The sequence below is a fragment of the Balaenoptera musculus genome, chromosome 8, assembly GCF_009873245.2.
Source record: "Balaenoptera musculus isolate JJ_BM4_2016_0621 chromosome 8, mBalMus1.pri.v3, whole genome shotgun sequence".
NCBI classification, from domain to species: Eukaryota; Metazoa; Chordata; class Mammalia; order Artiodactyla; family Balaenopteridae; genus Balaenoptera; species Balaenoptera musculus.
The window spans coordinates 54,912,235-54,928,708 of NC_045792.1; the positions used below are offsets into that span (position 1 = coordinate 54,912,235).

Consider the following 16,474-nt stretch of genomic DNA (forward strand, 5'->3'; position numbering starts at 1 on the left):
ATCTTCCCGGACCAGGGCTCGAACCCATGTCCCCTGCATTGGCAGGTGGATTCTTAACCACTGTGCCACCAGGGAAGTCCCATTCCACCTTTGAATCAGTAAGCAAGGTATTCCACATTCAAAACAAAATTTCTTTTTTTGCAGATTCTTACTCCTTTACCCTCACCAAACCTGCTCTTCAGCTTCAGTGAAATCTGCAGTTTACAGTCTCCCAGTTCCAAATCTGTTCCCTCATCTGGTTTTGCTTTCTTCCCTTTCTACCCTGGACTCCATGATGATTTATTTCAAACTCAGTCTCATCAACACTTTCAAGTCCATTCAGCCATCTCTGTCCTTCCACATTGACCCTGAAACAGCCCTCAACCTTGAATCAGTTTCTTCCCTGCATCCCTCCTCATGATGATTGATCTATTAGTTAACTATTAGTGCATAATACGTTATCCCAAAGCTTAGTGACTTAAAACAATATTTTTTTTTTTTAATTTCATACAGTTTTTGCAGTTTCTATGGGAATCAAGAGTGGCTTAGGAGGGTGTTTCTGGCTTGGGATCTCTAAAAGGTTGCAGTCATCTGAAGGCTGACTAGGGCTAGAGGATCAGCTTCCAGGTAGGTCACTCACATGGTTGGCAAGTTAGTGAGGCAAGAGGTCTGTTTCTCACTATATGGATCTCCTTATAAGGCTGCTTGAGCATCCTTATGAAATGGTAGCTGGCGTCCCCCGGAACAAGTGTTCCAAGAGAGCAATGTAGAAACTGCGGTATTGTGATGTGCCTGGGTGTGTATATACAAAAGCAGGTTTTATGTTTGTGTGTATATGACACATACCATGAAAGGGAATTTGTACAAAGCAGTAAATCTAGAACAACTTGACAGAAGTAAGTTGAAATAATATTAGGTAGCATTTGTTTAAGTCCCATTATAAAAAGAGCACCTTGTGTGTATTATCTCATTTAAACCTCACAACATTCCCATGATGTAGTAATTATTGTTCCATTTTACAGCTGAGGAAACCAAGGCCTAGAGAGAAGAAATTATCCAAAGTCTGATATCACCAGAAGACTTCCCAAGAACACACAGATACTACAGAGTCCTAGTTACCTATGGTTGCATAACAAACCATTGCTGTGGCTTAAACGATTTATTTTGCTCTCGAATCTCCAGTTTGGGTAGGGTTTAGTGGAGACAGCTCATCTCTGCTCCTCTGGGCAACTTGAAGACTAAGAGCTGGAATCATCTGAGTGCTCATTCATGCATATGATTAGCAATTGATGTTGGCTGTTGCCTGGAATCTTTGCTGGGATTATCAGCGGGAACATCTGTATGTGGCATCTCCATGTGGCCTAGGCTTCCTTACAGCATGTGGCCAGATTCCAAGGGTGAGTGACTGGAGAGAAGGAAACGAGGAAACTATATCATTTTTATAATCAAGCTATGGAAGTCATAGCATTATTTCTGCCATACTCTTGATTGGAACAGTCAAGCCCACCGGGTTCAAGGGGAAGGGAAATAGATTCCATTGCTAGATAGAAGAGTGGTAGAGTTCTGAAAGAACTCTGTACCATTTCTGTGGGACCAGAAATGTTGCTGTGGCCATTTTTGGAAAATGTCCTCTGTCCACAACAATTCATATCCCTCTCACAAGCAAAACACACTCATTCCTTCCCCGCAAAACCCAAAGTGTCTTCCCATTATGACAGCAGACCTGGGTTGTTCAGAGACTAGGAGGTTGCAGTCATACTGTGAAATTCCATTTATATAAAGTTCAAAAGCAGTAAAATATAATCTGTAGTTATAGAAGTCTGAAGAATAAATACCTTTAGCGGAGCAACTACTTGAATGGAGCTTGTAGGAATGTACCAGGGTGCTATAAATGTTCTATATCTTGATCTGGGTAGGGATTATATAAATAGATATGCACATGTAAAAGTTTACCAAGCTGTACATGTAAGCTGTACATGTTTACCAAGTGCACATGTAAATTGTGTCCTTTCTGTAGATTATACCTCAATAAAAAGTAAAAGGGCACTACAGTGGTAGATACAAGCCATTACACATTTGTCAAAACCTGTGGAATGTACTACACAACGAGTGAACCCTAATGTAAACTGTGGACTTTGGGTGATAATTATGTGTCATTATCATATCATAATCGATGTGTAGGTTCATCGATTGTAACAAATGTACCACTCTGGTGTGGGATGTTGATAGTGAGGGAGGATAGGAGGCAAATGAGAATTTTCCACTCAATTTTGCTGTGAACATAAAACTGCTCTAAAAAATAATTAATTAATAATTTTAAAAAGCCGTAAGTTAAAAGGATTGAAAAAAACCTATCTGTGCCAGTTAGGGGCCGCGTGTGTGTGTGTGTGTGTATGTGAGAGACAAATGATAGATGAAAATATATGGATGGGTGAATGAGTGAGTGAGTAAAATGATTTAAGGAACAATGGAAATTTTTGGTTCACTTAAAAGTAAGTGCTGGGGTAGTTCTGGCTTCAGGCATTACTGAATCCAGGATTCTAACAGGGCCAGTCTTAGTATCTCTCCATCCCTCAGCTCTGTCTTCTACTGTGTTAGCTTCATTCTCAGGCTACATGTGTTGGCTCCCAGCAGTTCCAGCTTATATGATCCCCCTGCTTATAGGCTCAGAAGAAAAGAGCACATGTCATTTCTTCCAGCAGTCTTAACAAAAGTCGTCTTGCTCTGTTGCTGTTGACTCCATCTGAGTCACATGCCAATCCCTGAACTGTGGCCAGGGGAATGTAATGCCCTGATTTGCCAGGCCTGAACCACATGTTACTCTCTGGGAAAGGAGGAAGGGTGTGGGTAAAGTCAGTTATTCCCAAAGCACAGGGAGTGGGTGTGAGTGTGGGCTTGGTTTCCCTTAGGAAAGTTAGGGTACTATAATCAGAGGAAAATAAAAGAATGCCGCACAGCAAAATCAGAGATGCTTACTAAAGTAAACGATGGCAATGTGATAAGAGTCATAAAAATGTTCCTACCCTTAGATATGGGATTCCCATTTGTGGGAATAATCCAAAATATGGGAACACTTACATATACAAAGATTTTAATTTCAATGCTATCTAAAAAAATTGACAATTATCTTACAATAGGAGAGTATTTACATACCCCACATCTGTTTCAGTATGTAGTCATTTAAGATGAAAATTACAAATAATTAACATCAAGGAATATGCTTGTGTACATGGTAAAAGCATGTATATGTAAACATCAAAAAAATAATAGTAATAATGGAAGAAAAACATGCCAAAACAATAGCATACTAGAGTGGTAGAACCATGGATGATCCTTTTCCCTTCACTGTATTTCCAAGTCTTCTTTTAGTATTTATATTATTGTTATGATTTAATGTATTTTGTAAAACTCCTTAGTGTCTTACCAAGAATATTTCTTTCTCTTAAGTATGGAGTAGAGCCAGAATAAACAAACTGCTACATCAGTTGGCTAGTGATTGTGGTTAAGGTCATAGATCCTCAGAGTTAGAAGAAACCTCAGAGATATTCAGTTTAACCCCCCCATTTTACAGGAGAGGTGTCTGAGACCCAGAGAGGTAGATTGAACCAATCAATTAAGATTTGGATTTTGGTGAGATTGTCTGCTTTTCTGAAAACCCATCCTCAAGTTCAAGTTGATATCTAGCCTTCCATTACTAATTCAAATTAAAGCAGTTACCGTGTTCGTTGGGAAAGTGATGTTCTTAAAAGAATATTAAAAACTAACATCATGGCCCCTTAGGTCCTTCCCTTTCACATCCTTGCACATCTTTCTTTGTAAACAACTTAGTGAATAAATGCAAAGGAAGCCTAGATCTGGCTAAATTTAATGGGCCAATGTTTACTTCTTTGGGGTATCAACTTATTCATTCAATGAATGTCAGGCCATGAAATTATGAAGATGAATAAGATACAACAATTATCCTCCTGGAGCTCACAGTTGAGTGGGGAAGTTAGACACATGCAGTTAGCTCTATATACCATAGGAGAACGTGGTAACACAGAACGTTCACAGAGGCATTTAAGGAGTGCTATGGGATCAGGGAGAAAAGGATTGTTTCCATCACAGAAGGCTTCTTAGCAGAGGTAGCATTTGAGCTGGGCCTCACAAAGTAACAGGATTTTACCAGGCAGAGAAGTAAGGAGAGGGTATCAAGGGTGTCACGGCAGAGAAAATAGAAGCAAAGGCATGGAAGCATAAAAGGACACATAGAAGTGAAATGAGGGATGTTGGATTCTTAGTGGTCCTCAACTGGGAGTACCTGTCAGAACAACTTGGGGTGCTCTATCAAATTTCAGAAGATTGTGATGTACACTCTTGGCTAAAAGCCTTAGGTGGCCACTGAGATCTTGTCCGTACCCTAAATAATTACCACAGTACCTCACAAGAGAGCACCAGACCTAATAACACAAGTTATTGCCATTTAATCCTCGTTGGAACCCAAGTGGCAGAAATACTGTCTGTGCTCTGGATGGTGATTTGACACTGATTAATGACTTGATCATTAGAAAGCTAAAGGGAATTGCAAATGAAAATGGAAATAAAGACATAATCTCACACATTAAGTTTTCCCTAGTTCATTTTTGAAAAAAAAATTCAGGTTCACCCAAGTGCTAAGGTGCCTCAGGTGAGGAGCTGATTATAATCAGTGATTATCCAAGGTGAGATCCAAGATATTTCATGAAGATGGAAATAATAACCCTGTCGGAAATGGAAATCAGCTATCATGGGGGAGGGGGCTATAAATCCAAACATAATATTCAACTTGTCTTCACCTCAGAGAGTTTCCAGCTGTTTATGACATTTGCTGTGATTTGCCAGAGATGAAATGCATTTTTTAAAACTCTGCTGCAGCCAGCAGAATGAAAGCCTTGGAGCCATAGTCTCTTTCAAAAAGTGTTGAGCACTTGTGAAGTCTTCAGAGAAATGGTAGAAAGTGTCTGCTTTCTTGTCAGTTCCAGTGAAGGTTTTTTTCCTGTAACCCTAGGACTGATCATTATTTTCTAGGTAAGCTAGTGGAAGACCAGGTCAGGTCTCTCATGGGTGAAAGGGCACTTACTTAGATGCTATGGGCTTTAAACTTAGCACATGAAAAAAAAAAAAAAAAACTTACCGCATCAAGGCCAGCAGTTCAAATCCAAGCCTTGCTAAAGGCAGAGATAATAAAGCAACACGTGTTTATGGAGAGCCTGGGAAATATATGTGTTGAGAAACGATTGTGGGAAGGAAATGGTCCAAATAACGCTTGTGTGAGTGTGCTCATGTGCGCACGCGTGCACACACACACACACGCACCCTGAGCTGAAGTGTACAAGGCAATCAGTGCTGATAGCAGTTATCTCACCAGACTCTCATTAGATAGGAGACTCCTTGAGAGCAAGGACTGAGGTTTTTGACTTCTGAATCCCCAGCACTGTTGACTGAATTACTGAATGGTGTGTTGAACCCAAAAGGACAGTGGTGTGGGCATGTGGCAATGTCTTCCCACAGTCACCCAGACTGCCTTAGTTTCCCCAGGCAGGCCTTACACCTTCATGCTCTGCCCTGGGGCTGTTCTCCTTCCATTCTTCCTCTGCCTGGAATGCTTTTACCCTGTCCCTTCATCCACCCCCTTGCCTTTTGAAGCCTATCAAAATCCTTCTTATTCTTTATAGTCCGTCTCAAAATGTCTTTTGAAAATAATTCTCCAAGCACAGATAGGAGCAGGGCATGTTCTTGGAAGTCAGAAAGATTTGGGTTTGAATCCAGTTCTACCTCATTCAAGTTCTTGAACAAGTTACCTCACGTCCTTGTGCCTCTGTTTCCTCCAGATGAGCTTTGGGGAAGATTTAATGTGATAACGTATGTACAGCGCCTGGGTCAGTGACCAGCACAGGATAGATTATCAGTAACTGTTAGCTCTCTGAAACCCAGCTCAGTTCTTTAAAAATGTTAGGTCCCCCTGCCTATACATTCTTTAGGTTTCCATTAGACTTCTTCCCCCTCCCCAACCCCGACTCCCTCATCAAGAATAACTGCTCCCTCCTCTGTTCTGTAGTGCTTTGTTTATGCCTGTTTTCTAGCACTTAGTATAAACTGACTTGTGCTGTAACTCATTGTGTTTCCCTCCCACTTTGGCTGAAAATGCCTCAAGGGCAGTATCTCCAGCAACTACATTAGGGACTAGCTTAGGACAGACATTTCATAAATGGTTATCTAATTGAAACATATAACCCAGCTTTCCAGGAGGCAAAGTGAGCATGTAACATGTCTTCTCTCAACCAGCGTTGAATGGTCTAAGTAGCAAGGAGGAAACTCCCCTGCAATTAAGTGGTTCAGAGTTGACTGCTGTCCATCCAGCCTGAGTGAGCAGAGCCTCCACTTCCAGATGTCTTTGTTTCTCTCACTTCCAACTCAGCCCGGCCAGAGGAGCATTCCCATAAGGGTAACTCAATATATGGGTTTTTTTTTTGCTGATCTGATTAGAGTGTGAAATGTTTTCTTTGGAGAAAATGCACAAGAGTGAGGTTTTCTTCTTTTTCGCAAGGAGTAGAAGGTGAGGGAGAAAGAGGAAAATTGAAGCCAGAGGAAAATCTGTTATAACACAGGAGATGAACACATACAGTCAACACATCAGATACTGTCCTGGGTCAAAACTTCAGAGCCTGAGCCATAAAGGACTCCATACCTTTGCACTGATCCTAGGAAAAGAATTAAACAGAAGCAAAAGCAAAAAACAAATTTAAAAATCTCTTCCCCAGAAGCTATTCTTTGCAGTGATATCTGTACCAATGAACTGGAAGCAACCTAAAAATTCAGTCCAACTCAACAAATATTTACTGAACTGCTAAGTGCAGGGGCATTGGATTTATGGAGATAATGGTGAAGATAGACTTTTAACCTTAGTCTGTTCTTCTATTCACTCAATTATTTTCATCCTTGGGAAAAACACAGTATTTCAGTCAGTGTTCACCTAAGGAAGCAGAACTCTTATGAATTATGGGATAAGGGGTTTATTATAGGAATTGGAACTTGTACAGTTGTGGGAGGAGCTGGGGCAGTGTAGTTCTGAAAGTGGAGGGGGGCGGAGATCAGTGAAGTCACCAACCAGAAGAAACCAAGCACACCCAGCTGCAGAATGGGGCTGTGATGGGGGAGCTGATAGAGAAGTCTAAGGGGGAAGTCTGTGGGTGCACAGCCAAGTGTCTGGTGGTGGGCTTGGAGCTATGATGGGCCAGCAGAGTCAGCAGTGGGAAGAGCTGGATGTGGAGTGGAGGAGAGTGAAGACAAGCTGGAACCTGCTGGCACCTCCATGTCTGCTGTCAGACCCATGACTTCAGAGAGCAATGGCTGCTGATTCACTTCTGCTTCCCAAATCTCAAGCAACTATTCTTTTTAAACCAAGTTTAACCTAGAATCATACAGTTGCAGCTTAAGCAAGCTGACACACATAAACTGCCTCCATCATCACAAAGTCATTTCTGTCTTTTCCCAATTTTCTACAATGGAAAAAGAGTGTCCTTTTAAGTCTAACAGGACCTGAATTCTAATCCTCCCTAGCTGTATGTTCTCAGGTAAATTACATTTCTGGACCTTAATGGATCAGGAGCCCTTGCTCTGTGCTACCATAGCTCTCTGCTTCTCTCTGCTGTAGCATTTACTTCATTTTCTTGTCATTATCTATTTATGCATCCACTTCCTCCACCAGACCACAAGCTCAAGCACGGGGATCATATCTGATTCTGCTCTATAGTTATGGTACCTAACAGAACCTGGTACAGAATAGATGCTCAACAGATGCTTGCTGAGAATGAATCCTTGAAATGGAGAAGAGAAACTCATCAGACTATCAAGCTAATAATGGAGTCCAGCACAAAGACATTAAGGAAGTGTACCCTTCTCTGTCCCTATCATGCTCTCAGCACACTAAAAACAGGCTCCAGATACCCTTACTTCATCCATAGCTTCTATCTTAAACCATTCCACTTCCCAGCCTGTTTTAATCATCCCGATTCCTGGCTCCTGGGCTTGTTTTCTCTTTACTACCTACAATCACCTCTTGGACTTTTACTTGAAATGTTCAGGGCTTTGGCTCTCTATCTTGTTTTCCCCTCTGATTAAACTATTTCTACTTTCTTGGCATATTTCTCACCCTCCTAACCCTAGATTCTCAGGTCAAAGACTATAAAAGTTCCTGCCTTCAAGGAGTTCTCAGGCTGGCGAACAAAAGACAAGGAAACCAGCAATTCCAGGACAGTGTAGTAAGAGGTCTGGTTGAAGTATGTGCAGGGTACTGTGGGAGCAGAGAGAGAATGAAGAGCACCTAATCTTACAAGGAGAAGGGTAGCTGTCAGAAGGAAGTATAGTTTGATCTGGGTCTTAAGAAATTGCTTAAGAAATTCCCAGGCAGAGAAAAGGGAGGACATGCATTGCAGACTGAGACCAGCATTGCAGAGGTGTGAAGACAGGAGAGATCAAGTTCTGGGGGGGGCTGCAGGCGGGTTGGTGTGGTGGGAAGGGCTTGGAAGCACAGTTGGAAAGTGGAGGGAAATGAGCCAATGTTTTAAAATTCGGAGATTTCACATAAAATCCTGGATTTCCAGCTTCTGTTGAAAAATCAGAAGATCTGTCCACACCAGGCTCTCATTCTCACGTTAGCTGAGTATTGTTTGTCCTTCTTAGATGCCAGGGGTGTTATATAACTTGCAAGTCTCCACCACACCCTTTATCATCACACTTGCACTCTTGTTTTTCTTTAAGGGAAGAAATATTTCTTAGTACCCATGTCTCTGTGAAAAGTGGGGAAATGGAGGTTAGATTACAAGGGCCAGGCAATCAAAAAAAAAAAAAAATGAGGAATAGCATGTTTCTTTGTGGACATGAAGAAATGTGTATCTGTTGGAGAACTGCAACTTTCTCTTAAACCCAGGTCCCTCACTCATTTATGTTACCTGCAGGGTTTGCTACATAAGGAGTGATGACTACATGGGGCTGCCTTACTTTTCATAAAACTTTGCAATGTTCACAGGCCATCAAGAAGGAATGTGCCAGGAGTGCTAGTCTTAAAGAGGGTGTAGGAGACATGTGTATGTCTGGCCAGAGCCTGTCGAAGAGAAGCCAGCACTGACTTTCAGAGCCTCAAATAGGTGATGAATCAAGTAGGAAGAAATTGAGAGGGCTCAGAAAAGGGCTTGTCCATGGCCCAGAGGCAGCTAATGGCAGGGGTTCTCTGCAGCTGGTGACAGCGTGGAGGAAATGCTGTGCAACCCCTGCTTCCAGATCCAGGGCCAGAAGACCAAACTGCTCTCAGTAATCATGCAGAACTGGCCCAGCTTCTCAGTAAGAGGGTTACTGGATCCTTCAGAAACCCCCCTAGTCCTCACATCCTGGGACTGACAGCCGTGCACTTCCAAGTACTACCTAAGGCCTCCAGCTTTCCCAGAGCCTGGAACTCCTCCTCTGAGCGCCTCACAGCTGGCTGAGAGGCTGCCTTGAGCTCCTTTGAGGCCTCCTGTCTTCAGTGATAATTCTCTGCAGCTTGGCTCTGGCAGTCTTACCTCCTCTCCCTGTGTAACTGATCCTGGTCCTCTGGCTCTGTCAGCGCCTCTGCTGAGTGCACCGTGACGTGTGTGAGCCTTGAGCTGGGCGGGAACCCTCAGAGCGAAGTGTGAGTTTCTTCCCAGGCCATTGAAGCTGCCTTTCTGTGGTATGCAAGACACTTGGGCTCTGCTAGTAGGAAAGGAATGCCTTCATTAGGTGGTAAGGGAGAAGGGATCCCTTAAATCTTCAAATTGATCTCCCCGATTCCCCATCTTTTCCCACATCAATTCTGCTTGTACCTGCTGAATTAACATACACTAAAGCCTAATGCTGAGCATGCTTGTGTGTGGTTTTGTTTGTTTGTTTTTTGGCCATGCAACGCGGCTTGCGGAATCTTAGTTCCCCGACCAGGGATCGAACCCTCGCCCTCGGCAATGAGGGCACGGAGTCCTAACCACTGGACCACTAGGGTATTCCCATGAGGATGTTATGTTTCTGATCAAAAGCCTTCATTGGCTCCTCATTTCCTACCAAATTCAAACCAAGTCGTCTGCCCTGGCATGCTGGAACTTTCTCAGGATGACCCCAAATGTTTTTCTAGGCTTCTTGGCACCTCTCAGGTAATCCTAGACTCTTCAGCAAAGGAATGGACCTTAGCTGTTATTTTGTCTAATCCTGCATTTGATTATAAGAATCTCTTTGTGACATCCTGGCTTCACTGCCAGGGGATGATGCAAGGTAATTTCCTGTCGGGGGACTTGGAAAGTGGTTAGGTCCATCCAGGTAGAACTAAACCTGGGGCAAGAGAGAAATTTTATATACAAAAGCATTAGAGTTAGTCCAGTTGTGTCTTATTGGAGGCCAGGCTATCCCTTACAACAGATGTTCTCAAGCCACAGTGGCAGGAAAGGCCCAGTCTGCTGGTAACGGGGGACTCAGACCAAACCAATTCATGTGTCTGGGTCCCTTTCAATTGCAACCATCCTGCCTTGCATCCTGTGGCTGTCCCTCCTCTTCCTAATGGGCACCATCATATCTTAACCACCACACATCATGGATTCAAGTTTCTGAGAATTTCATCCCAGAAACTGGGAAGCAATGAAATGTGGAGGAACAATCCTGGTCTTTGGAGCCAGCCAGACCAGGTTGGGTTTTCATTGTCTTGCATAGTATGATGTGGTTAAGAACTCTGGCTCGGGAGTTAGGCAGAGCTAGGTTCAGATACTATTCTACCATTTCCTGTCTCTGTGACTAAGGACAAATTACCCAACTTCTCTGAGCCTTCATTTTCTAATACGTAAAATAGGGACAATAACAACAGCCTCATTGAGTTTTGGTGACAAATGATAAAGTACATGTGTATCAGCTAGAACGTCTTCAGCTGCAAGTAACAAATAAAAACTCAAAATTGCTGAAACAATTAGGAAAATTTATTATCTCACAAAACAAGAAGTCTAGAAGTAGGGAAGTTCCAGGATTGGTTTATTCTTCAAGGACTCAGATTTGTTCCGTCTTTATGCTCTTCCAACCTCAGCTTGTAGGCTTTCCTAGGCTGGCCTTCCTCATGAACATAAGATGACTGCCACAGTTCCAGACATCACATCCTGACACTACAATATGCAAAAGTAGAAGAGGATCATCTCTTTTGTGTTTTTTTTTAAGAGTAAGAAAACCTTTCTCTGGTGTTATCACAGAATACACTGTCTCTCTCCTCGAAGTCTATATATGCTACTTCCTCACCGATGCCCCCTCTCACATCTTTGGCTGGAGCTGGGTCACAAGCCTGCCTTTAATCCAATCACTGACAAAAGGGATAGAATCACCGTGATTGGCTTGGCCAGTCATACTGGAGATAGAGTCCCCTTTCCTTAGGGATGGATATCTGGACAAAACTAGGATTCTGTGAGCAGAGAAGGAGTGGGATGGTTGTTATGTAGACAACCAACGTGTCTGTTACCACATGGAATCTGACACATGGTAAGCATTAAATATACGTTAGCTATTGTTGTTATTTACTCTTATTAGCTGTGCAAACTTATTCAAGTCACATATCTCCTAAAGTGCCAAGTTTCTAGTTTGTTGGATGGTTATAAAATTAAATGAGATGGCATATGTAAAGTCTTAGGTGCTTAGTAAATGTAGCTATTTATTGTAGTGGTACATAATTATTGCCAGAAGACTTGGGCAGCAGGCTGACATCTCCAACAAAGGTTCCTGGGATTGACCTCACTAGAGCACTAGAAGCAGTTCAAATTTAATGTTCTCTAGTTGTGATTGTGCATGTTAATTTGCCAGCCCTAATCCTTCGGGAACAGTTATCTATGCCTGTGTGTCAGGAGACCCCGTAAGACAATGATTCTGCTAAGTGACCCACTGTGCTGGCACCCTTGCCCCTAGAGGGCACTGGAGGCCTCCCCTACTCAAGGGTTTGACGGCCTAAGACTAACAGCCCATCTACCACCAAGAGTAGATCTCACTTCTTGGCCTTGAGTCCTCAGCTTAGGAGGGGAGCTTGATGGGCAAGAATCATCTTCTCCACGGCACCTAGGACTACAGCTTTGTCAGATCCAGATTCCCATCCCAGCTCTATCACTTACTAGCAGTGTGACCTTAGGCAGAACTCTATTTCTCTTTGAGTATCATTTTCCTCATCTGTAGAATGGGGATGATAATGTAATATCCATTAGAGTTATGGTAAAGATTAAATTAGATGGTAGCTATACATAATGCTTGTCAAATTGGGTGAAGCTTAATAAATGGTGCCTGTGTTCTTGTAAGTACTCAATAACTATTTGCTGATTGATTACAGAAGGTGAATTCGTATTCGTGTACATATGCACTTGAAGACAGTGATAACTAACCCAAGTCCAATGCTTATAATTTTACAAACTAAATTTTCCCAGTAGAGGTAGAAATTAGCCTTGGCCTAATTTTTACACATGATGATACTGCGCCTCAGAGAATAAGACTTAGTCTGGATCTCAAAGCAAGTTAATGGCAGAGCAGGGATTTGAACCCATGTATCTCTGATGCCAAAGCCCCATACTCTTCCACTGACTCATCTTTCCATCTTACCCTGCTCATTTGAAGGCAGTGACCCTCACTAACCACACATTCCACATCCTTCCCCATAGCAGTCTCTTTAGCCTCTGAGTTCTGAGAGCACTTGCTTGAACCTTCCATTGGTTCACACTTATGAGTACCTCCAGTTAGCCAGGCCATAAACCTGGGCTTACCCTCCACCCTTCCCTCTCTTTCACTCTTCATGTCTAATAGGTTACTAATGTCTGTCAATTCTACCTTTTAAATAACCCTGAAGTCGTTACATGCTTCTCTCTTCCCACTACCACCACCCAGTTTCAAGCCTCCAACATCTCTCTGAGTAATGCGGCCTGGAGTAATGCAGCAGCCTCTTAACTGGTCTCTCTGCCCCCATGCCATTCTCCAGAATGACATTTCTGACAGAGAAAGCTGACCGTGTCACTCATACACCTAAAACTCCTTCAGAACAGGTGTCCCTGCTCACCTGCGCAGCCTCATCTTTCATCACTTTCCCTTCAAATTCTGGTCGCTGGTCTCCTGTGATGACCTGCCATCCCTGAACAGACACACTGTCTCTCCTCTCCAAGCCTTTGCACATGCTACTTCCTCTGCCACGATCAATGCCAACCCCACTCTCAGGCTTGCCTGGAAAACCCCTCCTCAGCCTTCAGGCTGAGGTTCAGGAAAGCACCCCCTCTTTCTCCACCTTCTACCCACAACTCAAATGATCCTGAAGCACCTTGCACTTACTTCTATCATTGCACTGATCTCCCTGGATTGATAACTTGTAACTGTCTTTTTCTTCTCAATCTTTACCACGAGATTGTAAGACCATTAGTTGAGGGCAGGGTTCCCCAACTTATTCATTGCTCTACCCTCTGATAAGTAGCGCGTTGAAGTGTTATCACTGCACTGAAGTCTTATCAGTGAAGGGGAGCTCTGCAGTTTCCAATGAAGTTGCCATGGGTGTTGTGTGGAGCCCGACATAGCACCACGTTCACCTTCCCTCCCTCTTCTCCCCCAGAATCCCAACCGCAAAAAAATAGCATGATGACTTACTTCCTTGGGAGCCTTCCAGCAAGTGGAGCATTTCAATAAACAAACAATAAAAGCGTAGAACAAATGGGAGAGGGAAAATGTAGGCCCTCAAGAGAAGGATTGAAATCAGACTTGGCAAGAGGCTGTGAATGCTTCTAAGTCTGATAGATTTATGATTGGGAATTTTGTGTTTCCACATGGACCTTGCCTGCCTCTATTATGCTAACAGGCAGGGCTGGAGTGAAAGTGGTTTGAGGAGAGGAGACCTAGATTCTTCTGACTTGGAAAGAGCTTTGAGTTTGTACATTCCATCTTCAAACACAGGGATCCTAAATGGTCTTAGGGGGATACAGATGCCTTTATGCACACGTGTGCTCTCTCTCTGCTCTCCCTCTCTTTCTCTCTCATGACACACACACACACACACACATATCTATACGTAAGGATTGATTTTATAAAAAAATTGGTCACATTCTCATACTTACCCAAGAAATTAGATAGATAGAAAAGAGACCCATAAGCTTTTTTATTTTTCTGGATCTCAGAAGGATTTAGGCATTTTAGATTCTCCTATTTGTCTGAATCAAACCAAATGTCTCCATCCCATGTCTCAGGATTCCATTCCTTCTCATTCATGCCCTAACTTTCATCAGAGAAACCCGGGGAACCTGTGACTTCCACTAACATTATAATTGGGCAGCCACAGGATCAAAGTTTGAGTCTGATTTTCAATTACATTAGTCCTGAAGCTGTAATAGGTAAAAAAATTATTTTAGGGCTTCCCTGGTGGTGCAGTGGTTGAGAATCCGCCTGCTAATGCAGGGGACACGGGTTCGAGCCCTGGTCTGGGAGGATCCCACATGCCGCGGAGCAACTGGGCCCGTGAGCCACAACTACTGAGCCTGCGCGTCTGGAGCCTGTGCTCCGCAACGAGAGGCCGCGACAGTGAGAGGCCCGCGCACCGCGATGAAGAGTGGCCCCCACTTGCCGCAACTAGAGAAAGCCCTCGCACAGAAACGAAAGACCCAACACAGCCATAAATAAATTAATTAATTTTAAAAAAATTTATTTTAGAGCCATAGTAGAAGCTCTCCATTTCTCTTAATGTGCCTAGAACTGAGAGTTTAGAACTCTGAGCTTGTGATTTTCTTCCAATAAGCCTTCTGGTGCCGTCAGAAGCAGCCAACCTGTCTCAAAATCCTTGTAGTCACAATTCCCACCATAATAGTCATTTCAGCAGAAATTTGGTCTCCCAAAGACTGGCCTTGAATAGGCATTTCATCCCAGGTATTCACAGGTGATAGCTTTTTTTCATTTTTTTTTAAAATTTCACAGGCGATAGTTTAAGTAACTCTTGCTGTTACATGTCATGGATTACTAATTACTGGAAGAGGCAGTCCAACCAGGGGCCCCAAGGGTCCCTGTACATCCTTGTTTCTTATTTATTTATTTTTGGCTGCATTGGGTCTTCGATGGGTCTTCGTTGCTGCATGCGGGCTTTCTCTAGTTATAGCGAGTGAGGGCTACTCTTTTTTTTTTTTTTTTTTTTAAGTGTGATTTTTTTTTTTAATTAATTAATTTATTTATTTTTGGCTGTGTTGGGTCTTCATTTCTGTGCGAGGGCTTTCTCTAGTTGTGGCAAGTGGGGGCCACTCTTCATCGCGGTGCGCGGGCCTCTCACTATCACGGCCTCTCTCGTTGCGGAGCACAGGCTCCAGACGCGCAGGCTCAGTAGTTGTGGCTCACGGGCCTAGCTGTTCCGCGGCATGTGGGATCTTCCCAGACCAGGGCTCGAACCTGTGTCCCCTGCATTGGCAGGCAGACTCTCAACCACTGCACCTCCAGGGAAGCCCCGAGGGCTACTCTTCGTTCTGGTGCGCGGGCTTCTCATTGCACTGGCTTCTCTTGTTGTGGAGCACGGGCTCTAGGCCTGCTGGCTCAGTAGCTGTGGCTCACGGGCTCTAGAGTGCAGCCTCAGTAGTTGTGGCGCACGGGCTTAGTTGCTCCGCGGCATGTGGGATCTTCCCGGACCAGGGCTCGAACCTGTGAGCCCTGCATTGGCAGGCAGATTCTTAACCACTGCACCACCAGGGAAGCCCGCTGTACACCCTTGTTGAGTGTGCCAAACTGCAAGGCCTAACCATGCTTGGACCCTGGGTCATTTCTGTAACTAGTCTCAAAGGCAATTAAGTAGACCAAGGTGACCACAGCATGACTGTTGTACAACTATTCACTCACTCCCTTGGGGAAGGAGACTGGCTTGTTGGTTGCTTGTTGTAAAAGGTTCTGAGTCCTTGTCCGGGGCTCCTCAGTGACAGTGCAACCCCATTGCCTGTGTAGCTGCCATCTGGGCCCACTGCATTGCCCCATGGGACTTGGGGGCAAGGAAACCAGCTGTACCATGCTGTTGTTCCTGCTCTTTGCAGTGCTGTGAAATACACTGTCTTTCTCTGATCCACTGAACTTGTCTACTTTGGGGACCTCTGGAGTGTAGCAAGCCAACTTGGAGTCTTGTTACTGCCTGCCATCTTCCATGAGGTTGGGGTTCTTCCCTGACCAGTATCCCATTTTCCACTGGCAAAGACCTCATAGCTGAATTCAAGCCCAATCAGGTCATATAACAATCCCAGAGTCCCACCTTTGAGGGTCAGTTTCCCAACCACTTTCCATATCAACTACTGTATCAGCCAGTGTTTTTCCAGTCAGAAAAACAAATCCTTCTAGGTCTGTGCTGTCCAGTACTGTAGGCATTAACCTCATGTGGCTATTTACATTTAAATTATTAAAATTAAAAGTAATTAAAAAGTCAGTTCCTCAGTCACACTAGCCACATTTCAAGTAGCTACATATGCCTAGT

General features: G+C 43.7%; 1 long non-coding RNA gene across 1 annotated transcript in view; it reads right to left on the reverse strand.

Annotated features, from left to right (window-relative positions):
• Positions 1–82: 82 nt before the first annotated feature.
• Positions 83–16,474, reverse strand: part of LOC118899073 — a 51,335-nt gene continuing 34,943 nt past the window's right edge. The window contains exons 2-3 of the long non-coding RNA XR_005020876.1: positions 9,555–9,723; positions 83–1,384 (exon numbers count right to left, since the gene is read on the reverse strand). This is a non-coding gene — a long non-coding RNA (uncharacterized LOC118899073). The remainder of the gene's footprint in view (positions 1,385–9,554; positions 9,724–16,474) is intronic.